The sequence below is a fragment of the Hipposideros armiger genome, unplaced genomic scaffold (assembly GCF_001890085.2).
Source record: "Hipposideros armiger isolate ML-2016 unplaced genomic scaffold, ASM189008v1 scaffold_1156, whole genome shotgun sequence".
NCBI lineage: Eukaryota > Metazoa > Chordata > Mammalia > Chiroptera > Hipposideridae > Hipposideros > Hipposideros armiger.
The window spans coordinates 112378-122262 of record NW_017732506.1 but is presented as its reverse complement, the minus strand read 5'-3'; the positions used below and the strand labels follow the sequence as shown (position 1 = coordinate 122262).

The window sequence follows — 9885 nt, the reverse complement described above, 5'->3', positions numbered from 1 at the left end:
GTTGTTGCAATTGCAAAAGGAATTGCTTTTCTTTTTACTTCTTTTTCTGAGATTTCATCATTAACATATAGAAATGTAATAGCTTTTTGTATGTGAATTTTTTAGCTGGCAACTTCATGGTATTCATTTATGGTTTTTGGTGGAGTCTTTAGGGTTTTCTATATATAGCATTATGTCATCTGCAAAAGGTGACAATTCAACTTCTTCATTCCCAATTCAGTTGCCTTTTATTTCTTTCTTTTGCCTGATTGCTCTGGCTATGACTTAAAATTCTATGTTGAAAAGCAGTGGTGATAGGAGACAGCCCTGTCATGTTCCAGAATATAGAGAAAAAGGCTTCAGTTTTTCACCATTAATTATAATATTAGCTGAGGGATTGTCATATATGGCCTTTATTATATTAAGGTATTTTCCTTCTATACCCATTTTGTTAAGTGGTGGTTTTGGGGTTTTTTGTTTGTTTGTTTGTTTTTGCTGTATAAACTATTTATTATCAGACAAGACCTACAGATTCATTTCTTTTTAGACACCCACAGTGCAGCCTCGACTGCCGGTGGTCTTGGTGTGTTGGCTTCAAACACAAAGTCCCCAGAAGTGGTACAGCCCTCTGTGCGCCTGAATTTTCTTTAGTCTCTCCAGGTCTTCACGGAGCTTGTTGTCCAAAGCATTGACCAGGACCTGGCTGTATTTTCCATCCTTTACATGCTTCTGTCTGTTCAAGAACGACTCTGGAAACTTGTACTGGCACAGATTCTGCATAATGGTGATCACATGTCCCATCTCACCCTCAGTGAGCTCTCCTGCCCTCTTGGTGAGATTGATGTCTGCTTTTCTCAACACCACATGAGCATATCTTCACCCGACAACCTTAATAGCAGTGATGACAAAGGCTGTTTTCTGCCACTCATTGATATTGGCATTGAGTACTCACAAAATGTGTTTTAACTTCTCAGGGATCACTTGAGACATGACAGCAGCCCCAGGGGCAGCATTTAGGCCTCCTGTGAAAAAACAATTATTAAATGTCTTAATCATAAATGGATATTGTATCTTGTCAAATGTTTCTTCTGCATCTATTGCTATAATCACATGATTTTTGTCCTTTATTTTATTTATGTGGTGTATCACCATTGATCGATTTGCATATGTTGAACCATCCTTGTGCCCCTGGGATGAACTCCATTTGGTTGTGATATATGATTTTTTTAAAGATTTTTTATTGGGGTACAGTGTGTTTTTCCAGGACCCATCAGCTTCAAGTCAAGTAGTCATTTCAATCTAGTTGTGGAGGGCGCAGCTCAGTGGCCCACGTGAGGATTGAACCAGCAACCTTGGTGTTATGAGCATTGTGCTCTAACCAACTGAGCTAAATGGACGCTCCAAGACTGCTTGGTGTTTTTTTGGGTTTTTTTGTATGATCTTTTTAGTGCATTGTTGTATTCCATTTGCTAGAATTTTGTTTAGGATTTTTGCATCTGTATTCATCAGAGATATTGGCCTGTAATTTTCTTTTCTTTTTTTAGCTGTGCCATCCTACCGCCTGTTGGCAGCTCAGTTCAGGCCGGGCATTGAACCGCTGTTGCTCAGAGCTCGCACTCTTGAGCGAACTCTTAACGAATTGAGCCACTCGGCCCGGCCCTGTAGTTTTCTTTTTTGTGTGCTATCCTTACCAGGTTTTTGTAGCAGGGTAATTTTGGCCTCGTAAAATGAGTTAGAAAGTATTGTCTTTTCTTCAGTTTTTTTGGAAGATTTTGAGGAGGACAGGTATTAAATCTTTTTTGAATGTTTGGTAGAATTCACTAATGAAGCCATCTGGTCCTGGATTTTTGCTTTAGGGTAGGTTTCAGATGACTGATTCAATTTCCTTACTGTTGATTGGTCTATTTAGATTTCCCAGTTCTTTGTGATTCAGCCTAGGAAGGCTATATGTCTCTAAGAACGTGTCCATTTCTTCTGGGTTATTACGTCTGGTGGCATATAGTCCTTCATAGTATTTTTGGATGATCCTTTGTATTTTTGTGGCATCTGTGGTAACTTCCCCCCTTTCATTTCTAATTTTGTTTATTTGTGTCTTTTCTCTTTTTATCTTAGAGAGTCTGGCCAAGGTTTTGTCAATTTTATTAATCTTTTGAATGAACTAGCTCTTTGTGGCAATAATTTTTTCTATTGTCTTTTTGTTCTCTATTTCATTTAGTTCTGCTCTGATTTTTATTATTTCCTTCCTTCTGCTGATTTTGGGTTTCATTTGTTCTTCTTTTTCTAGTTCTTTAAGGTGTAACATGAAGTTGTTTATAAGGGATTTTTCTTCTTTCTTGAGATAGGTCTGTAATAATATAAATTCCCCTCTTGTTACTGCTTTCGCTGCATCCCAATAATTTTGATAGGACGTGTTTTCATTCTCATTTGTTTCTATTTAACTTTTGATTTCTCCTCTTATTTCTCTTCAGCCTAGTCATTATTTAAAAGTACATTGTTTAATCTCCACATATTTGTGATTTTTCCTGCTTTCTTTTTGTAGTTGATATCCAATTTCAAAGCCTTGTGATCAGAGAATATGCTTGGCATGATTTCAATCTTTTTAAATTTGCTGAGGCTACTTTTATGTCCCAATATATGGTCCAAACTTGAGAATGCTACATATACACTAGAAAAGAATGTATAGTCTGATGTTCTAGGATGAAGTACTCTATAAACATCAATTATGTCCATTTCATCTAATGTGTCATTAGGGCTGATATCTCTTTATTTTCTGTTTGGATATCTATCCATAGCTATCAATGATGTATTTAGGTCCCCTACTATAATTGTGTTTTGGTCAATTTCTCTCTTTAGTTCTGTTAGTATTTGCTTTGTAAACTTCAGTGCTTCCTGACTGGAGGCATAAATATTGATGCCCATCATGTTTTCTTGTTGTATAGTTCCTTTTATCATTATGAAATGTCCATCTTTGTCTCTTGTTACCTTTTTTATCTTGAAGTCTGTTTCATCTGATATCAGTATGACTGCCCTGCTCTTCTCTGAATACCATTTGCTTGGAGTGTCAATTTCCACCCTTTCACTTTGAGTCTAAATTTGTCCTTATGGCTAAGATGTGTCTCTTGGAGGCAGCATATGGGTGGGTTTGGTTTTTTAATTCAATCTGCTACTCAGTGCCTTTTTATTGGTGAGTTCAGTCCATTTATATTTAGGGTGATTATTGATATATGAGGATTTCTTATCATTCTATATTTTTTTTTGGTAGGATAGTGTCTCAATTGTTTCATTGCTTTTTTTTGCTGTCTGTTATTTCAGTGTGGTAGTATTTTATGATTTTTTTGTTTCTTCTTTGAATTTGATTTTAATAGTAGTAATAGGTCAGTTCAGATTTTTCTCTTTTCTTCTTGATTCAGACTTGGAAGATTGTATTTTTCTAGAAATTTCTCCATTTCTTCCAGATTGTCCAATTTGTAAGCATATAATTGTTCATAGTATTTTCTTATAATCTTCTGTATTTCTGTGGTGGTTTCTGTTACATCTTTATTTCTCATTTAATTTATTGGGTTCTCTTTCTTTTTTTCTTGAGACAGGTTAAAATGTTATCAATTTTGTTTATTTTTCAAAGAACTATCTCTTGGTTTCATTGATCTTTTGTATTTTTTAGACTTTACTTCATTTATTTTCACTTTGATTTTTATTTTCTTCTTTCTACTCATGTTGGGATTTGGTTTTGTATTTACTTTAAGTATAATGTTAGATTGCTTATTTGGGAATTTTTTTAAGGTAGGCATTTACTGCTATGAATTTTCCTCTCAGGACTGCTTTTACTGTGTCCTACAAATTTTGGATCATTTAGTTTTCATTTTCATTTGTCTAAAGGTACCTTCCAATTTCCCCCTTGATTATTTTGTTGACCCATTCATTGTTTAGTAACATGTTATTTACCCTCCATGTTTTTGTGTGTTTTTCAGGTTTTTTTTTATAATTGATTTTTAGTTTCATATCATTGTGGTCAGAGGAGACACTTGATATGATTTCAATCTTCTAAAATTTATTGAAATTTGTTTTTTCTTCTCACATGTGGTCTATCTTGGAAAAATGTTCTATGTACACTTAAAAAGAATGTATATTCTGTTCCTCTGTGGTAGAATGCACTAAAAATGTAAATTAAATTCATCTGGCATATGTGTCATTTAAGGTTGCTGTTTTGATATTGATTTTCTGTCTGAAAGATCTGTTCATTGGAATAAATGAGGTTTAAATTTCCCTACCATGATTGTATTACTGTCAATCACTCCTTTTATGTCACTCAATATTTGCTTTATATATTTAGGTGCTCCTATATTTGGTATATAATTGTTTGCAAGAATTATATTCTCTTGTTGTATTGATCCTTTATCATTATGTCATGTTCCTCTTTGTCTCTTATTATAGCCTTTGCTTTACAAAAATTCTATTTTGCCTGATATAAGTATTGCTACTCCTGTTGTTTTATTTTTGTTTCTATTTTCATGAAATATCTTTTTCCATTCCTTTGGTTTCAGTCTGTGTGTGTGTTTCGATCTGAAGTGGGTCTCTTGTAGGCAGCATATATAAGGGTCTTGTTTTTTTATCCATTCAGCCAACCTGTTTCTTTTGATCAGAATATTTAATCAATTTAAATTTAAAGCAATTATTAATAGATACATAGCTATTGTTATTTTAATTATTCATATTTATGTTATTTTTCCCATTCTTTTTCTTTTTTTCTTTTAATTATTTTTTATTATGAAATACACAATTTTTAGAATTAGTTTCAGCTCCCATTCTTTTTCTTAATGAAGTCCCTTTAACATTTGTTGTGACATGGGTTTGGTGGTGATTAACTCTTTTAGCTTTTTCCTGTCTGGGAAGCTCTTTATCTTTCATTCAATGTAAAATGATAGCCTTACTGGACAGAGTAACCTTAGTTATTGGTCATTATTTTTCATCACTTTAAATACTTTGTGTCAATCTCTTCTTACCTGCAGTTATTTTTTTTTAGCAATAAAGTATTTTTTAATTAAGGTACATACTTTTTTTTAGATATGATACAATTTCACACTTACTAGACTACAGTTTTTCTGTTGATAAATCAGCTGACAGTCATATAGGAGCTCCTTTGTAGGTAGGTAGCTAACTGCCTTTCTCTTTCTGCTTTTAAGATTCTCTCATTGTCTTTTACTTTCAGTATTTTAATTACGATGTGTCTTCATGTGAGCCATTTTGGGTTTATCTTGTTTGAGACTGCCTGTGCTTCCTGGAATTGTGTGTCTATTTCCTTCAGCAGCTTAGGAAATTTTTCTGGCAATATTTCTTCAAATAGGTTCTCAATCCTTTGCTTTGTCTCCTCTTTTTTTCATACCCCTGTAATGTGAATGTTGTTATGCTTCATGTTGTCCAAGAGGTCCTTTAAATTATCTTCATTTTTTAAGTTCTTTTTGCTATTCTGATTTGTTGTTTTCTGCTACCTTGTCTTAAAAATCACTGATTTGATTCTTTTTCATTTAGTCTGCTGGTGGTTCCTTGAAGTGCATTCTTCATTTCAGTTATTGTATTTCTGATTTCTGACTTATGTTTTTTAATGATTTCTGTGTCTTTTTTAAAGATTTTATTGGGGAATTGGGGGAGGGGAACAGCACTGGGGAATTGGGGAAGGGGAACAGACAAGTTGTCCTTTTGTTCCTCAGTCTAGTTGTGGAGGACGTTGCTTCACTGGCCCATGTTGGCATTGTGATCATTGCGCTCTTCCCAGGTGAGGTAGATCAATCACTGGCTTTTGGACGGCCGCTCACAGTGGCTCTTGGCAGCTCACACTGGCTGCTGGACACTCATGGTATCTTATGGCAGCCGACTGCAGCAGGGGCTGCAGCCTACACTGTCACCGGCGACTCACGGCAGCCCAGCTCCAGGTCGAGCTGTTGTTCACCATCTTAGCTGTAGAGGGCAGTGTCACTGGCCCTCATGTGGGATCTGAACCAGGGCCCTGCTGCTCAGAGCTGGTGTCCCAAGCCAGCTCTTAACCAACATACCACTCAGCCGTCCCTCTGTGTCTTGTTTTATGTTTCTTATTTCTTTGTTGGAGTTTTCACTGAGTTCACCTATTCACCTAAGTTCACTGAACATCTGTATAACCAATGTTTTGAAAAATGTATGTGGTAGAATGCTTGCCTCCATTTTGTTTATTTATTTTCCTGGAGTTTTCTCTTGCTCTTTCATTTGAGATCTATTTCTTTGTTTCCTCATTTTGACTGCTTCTCTGTCTTTTTTTCTATGTATTAGGTAGATCTACTATGTTTCCAAGTCTTGACTTTATGGCTTCATGTAGAAGGTGCCCTATCAGGCCAAGTGGCACAGTCTCCCTGGTCACCTGCTTTGGGCACTCAAGGAGTGTCCTTTGTATGGGTTGTGTGTGCTTACCTGTTATAGTTGAGTGTTTATTTTTATCGAGTTGTCAGTGGGTGGGATTAACTCTCAGGTTGACTGACTGTGGGGTTTGGCTATGTGCACTGCTTACTGGCTGTTATGTGGCTTACTCCATGGAGTGAGATTTGCCTCAGCAGGCCTTGGTGCCTGCTGAGACTGCCCTTTACATGTGCTGTTTGTGTGGCAAATTGGGTGGTACTCTGCAGTGGTCTGAAGCTGACCTCCAGGTATACTGGTTCCGGTGCCTCTTGGGAGAGGCTCTGATGCAGGCCCAGGTCAGCCTCTGCCTGGAACCAGCTGGGAACTAGCTGGAAGGAGGTACAAAGCAATCCATGATTGGTTGTTCCTTGTGCTGGACCTGGAATTGTGTGGAAGAGGTTATGTTGCAAAATGAGGATGGCTGCCATGGATGCCAGATCTGGGGTAGCTCCTCAAAAAGCTCAGGACACTCCAAGGCCTGCTGCCACCTGTTGGTTCCCATAAAGCTCAACTTGTGCTAGAGCCTTATGTGGTATGTGAGTTGGGTAAGGTGGGGTCTCAGGGAGTCACCAAGTTGGGATGAGTAGTGTTCTTCACATTAATGTAGATATGGTTTGGTACCAGGGCTGAGCCTGGAATTACTCAGCAAAAGTCTCAGAGAACACTGAGGCCAGCCTCCACTCACCTGGGACCCATGAACTGCTGAGAGTTGTTCAAGAAAGAGAGCAATGTGAGCAGAGCTAGCTGCTGGCCAAAAAAAAGTTTTCCTTGTTGTACAATTTGGGTTGGGTAAAGTGTCAGGAAGTCATCAGGGTTGAACGCACAGTGTTGATCTGACCAATGCAGGTTCAGATTTGACTGTCTAGGGGAGGACTCAACACAGGAAAGATGGTGCCTATCTGCTAGATGCAAGGTTGGATGGTGTCTGTCTCTACAGTTGTGAAGCCATATAGCTCAGTCTCTCCACGTATGTCTCTGACTTTTCTTGAGTCACTGTACCTCTGCTGGAGCGCAGGGTGAGTACCTGTGATGAGTGAGTTTGTGTATGGGCCCTTTAAAAGAATGTCTGGGTTTCCTGCAGCCTTTCATCTCACTGGTCTTGTTGAAACCTCCACTGTTTTTCATGGCCAGATATTGTGGGAGCTTCTTCTCATGGCACCAATACTATGTGGTGGGGAGCCCAGTGTAGGGCAGGGGTTCCCTGCTCTTCAAGGGGGTCCTTCATAGCTGAGATCTCCCTCCCGGTTCTCAACCACACATGCAGGCGTGGGGCTGGCCCATTTTGCATCTCTGCCCCTCTTACCAGTCTCAGTGGCTTCTTCTTAATACGCTTAGTTATAGAGCTTTTGTGCAGCTACATTTCAGATGGTTCTCCAGGTTGATTGTTCTCTAATTTAGTTGTTATGTTAATGTGGTCATTAGAGGAGACAAACACCATGTTTCTCTGCTCTGCCATCTTGGATCCTCTCAGAAATCAGGAACTTTAATTTTCTAAATATCTTACCAATTTGTAACAAATCTCAAAATTTCTACTGGTAAAACTCTCTTTTCTAGTAAACATTAATTCCATATGTGTTGATTAAAAGTATTTTAATATGAAATATGAACATCAAGATAAAGCTATTTAGGTGCAACTCCTCGGGTACAGCTTCTTTTGATGCTAGGAGATGAGAATTAGAACACAACTGATCTTCCAGCTACACACTCAACATGCAGTGGTAAAACAAAGGTAAAATAACCACAGTAGACACTCTTGTTTAAAAAAGGTAAGAATGGAACATCCAGTGCCAAGATCTTGGTTTCTATTATCCAATAGAAAGAGCTAGAGCTCTTTGGGAAAATAGCTGGTTATAGGGCTGGAACAGTCTAACTATTAAAAAAAATCTGAAAAACTTAAGAGTCAAAGACCTCTCATTTGTATTAAAAAATATGGTCAGTACACCTCAAAACTGTCAAAATGGTCATCAAATGCAAAGCAAAACTAGGATGCCATCATGGCAGAAGGAGCAAAGGAGACATGATGACTGAATATATTATGGTATGCTGCAGCATATTCTGAAACAGGACATTAGAATAAAAGTAGTGAAATTTGAATAAACTGTGGAATTTAGCTAATGATAAGGAATCCCAATTTTGAAATGCATCATAGTTGTGTAAAGTGTTTGGGAAAGTGTGTGGGATGTACACGGGTACCCTCTGTATTATCTTTGCAGCTTTTCATTAAGATAAAACTACTCTAATTTTTTTTAAATGTATTTAAAATTTTAAAAAAGACTAAGAATGGGAAGCCTATAGTCATGATTTTGTATTTGAAAAATGGTTGGGTACATGTCACCAGTTTTCTCTCCTTTGAATGCAAGGCATATCCCTTAATTACAGTCTATTTCTGCTGCTTACGAGTGGTTCTTGAATTCATTCTTCTTGAATTTTTGGGTCTACCCCTTGGGCCTTTTGGTTCTGCTCTCCAAGATTTGTTCTCTTTTTGATCAGAAATATCTAGGGTTTGCAGCTGAGTAGCTGTCTCAACCTGCTTCTTTAACATAGAAAGTTGAAGGCCCAAAGGCCTTTTGTTTTCCCTGTTTCTGTTCCTTTTGGTTCAAGGAGGCAGTGTTTGTGTCAGCGCCACTCTCTTACAAATTGTCATGCATCTTATTGGGGCTGATACCATGCTCCAAAAATGACATCTATAATTCTTTTGGGAACACATCTCTATCTACTTTGGGCATGTAAAACTGCAAGAAAACAACACACTCTTGGTTTTTAGAAACGTTGTTTGACTGATTAGGAGTCTACTAGCCACTAACTTAAGTCTTTCTGAGATCTTAATAAAGGGTTTTATATTTAGATAGCTACTTACATATTATATATTTAATGGATATTTATTCTTAGATTATTTATAACATTAGGAATCTTTTATGGGATGGAAATGTGAATCAGTTTTGTTGTGGTCACTTGTGGGTTGTGAAATAATTCATGAGGCACAGAGTGGTAGAAGTCAGAAAATTTATTTAAGAAGAGGAGCACCAGCAGAGAAGTTGTTGCAGGCAACTGCTTGCTACATTTGACAGCTGCCCTGAGTTTCTGTTTCGCTCGGGTTTTATATTTTTCTATGCAGGATGTAGGGTGATGCCAGCTTGCAGGGAATTGCCATTACAGTTGGCTTCTTCTGGGAACTGTTCTGTTTTCACAGTTAGCTTGGGGATTCAGAGCCAAGTGGTTAATTTTTAAGCTCATTCCTATAATCTCAAAAGCTCATTCTTGTTAACTCTTTACCTGTCTCATAAAGTTTTATATCTCAATCCTGCAATTCACGGCTCTTCTATATTTCTTCTAAATTCTACTTTCAAACTGAAAAGTTCTCTCTTAACTCATCTTTCTCTTCCCTCATCTTATCAGATGAAGGCAAAAAGAAAAACAAAAAAACAAAAATGGCGCTTTCAATACTGCTTGATACTCTCCTTAGGTAGGTCCAAAAACTAATTTTCT

General features: G+C 37.4%; 1 pseudogene; it reads right to left on the bottom strand.

The window, feature by feature from the left end:
* Nucleotides 1-504: 504 nt before the first annotated feature.
* Nucleotides 505-969, bottom strand: LOC109376604 (40S ribosomal protein S18 pseudogene; annotated as a pseudogene).
* Nucleotides 970-9885: the final 8916 nt, after the last annotated feature.